Source organism: Artibeus jamaicensis, unplaced genomic scaffold, assembly GCF_021234435.1.
Source record: "Artibeus jamaicensis isolate MK-2021 breed Jamaican fruit bat unplaced genomic scaffold, CSHL_Jam_final contig_240, whole genome shotgun sequence".
In the NCBI taxonomy this organism is placed as follows: domain Eukaryota; kingdom Metazoa; phylum Chordata; class Mammalia; order Chiroptera; family Phyllostomidae; genus Artibeus; species Artibeus jamaicensis.
In genome coordinates this window covers 25,693,095-25,694,106 of record NW_026521506.1, presented here as the reverse complement: position 1 = coordinate 25,694,106, position 1,012 = coordinate 25,693,095, and the positions used below count along the sequence as shown (strand labels likewise).

Below are 1,012 nucleotides of genomic sequence, written 5' to 3'. Positions count from 1 at the left end.
ATAATCTTAGCAGTGGAATGCCAGGTCAAAAGGCATTTTCAGTTTTAGTTTTCTAAGGAAATTCCATATTGTTTTCCATAGTGGCTGTACCATTCTACAATTCCACCAACAGTGCACTAGGGTTCCCTTTTCTCCACACTCTCCAACATTTGTTATTTGTTCCTTTGTTCATAATGGCCATTCTGACTGGTGTGAAGTGGTATAAAAATATGGAATACTTGACGAATATGTGTGTCATTCTTGTGCAGTGGCCATGGTAATCTTTCATGTATCATTCCAATTTTAGTATATGTGCTGCCAAAGTGAGCACTAAGAATAATTGTTTAGTACAAGAAATGTTGAAATATGAAGCTACTTGATAAAAGTTTTGACTCTATCAGATTGTATAAGAACTTCAAGCTATTGCCCTGGCTGGTATGGCTCAGTGGACTGAGTGCCGGCCTGCACAGTAGATGGTCACGAGTTCGATTCCTACTTCAGGGCAGAGTACATGCCTAGGTTGCCACTTGGGAGTGCATGAGTACAACTACGCATGGATGTTTCTCTCCCTCTGTTTTTCCCTTCCCCTTTCTCTATAAATAAATAAACAAACAAACAAATAAATAAATAAATATTTTACAAAAGAACTTCAAAGTATTAACATCTACTTGAGTTACTACTCAAGCTGATTAACAAGTAATAATACTAGATTATTTAAATTTTAGGACAAACTAGCCCTGGCTGGTGTAGTTCAGTGGCTTGAGCACGGGCCTGCGAACCAGACAATCGCGGTTTGATTCCCAGTCAGGGCACATACTGGGGTTGCAGGCAGGTTCCCTGCAGGCCAGTTCCCAGCAGGGGACACACGAAAGGCAACCATACATTGATGTTTCTCTCCCTCTCTCCTTCCCTTCCCCTCTAAAGATAAATAAATAAAATCTTTTAAAAAAATTTAGGACAAACGCAAATTCAACAAAACAGCAAAATGTAACATAAAAAAACCATTTCATGTTCACTAGTATCTCTGGTAATT

The 1,012-nt window shown here is 38.9% G+C and overlaps 1 non-coding gene across 1 annotated transcript; it reads right to left on the bottom strand.

The window, feature by feature from the left end:
* Positions 1–203: 203 nt before the first annotated feature.
* LOC119039714 (U6 spliceosomal RNA) lies at positions 204–310 on the bottom strand. The gene has a single exon (XR_005080675.2). It is a non-coding gene; the product is annotated as a U6 spliceosomal RNA (small nuclear RNA).
* Between the last annotated feature and the right edge of the window lie 702 nt (positions 311–1,012).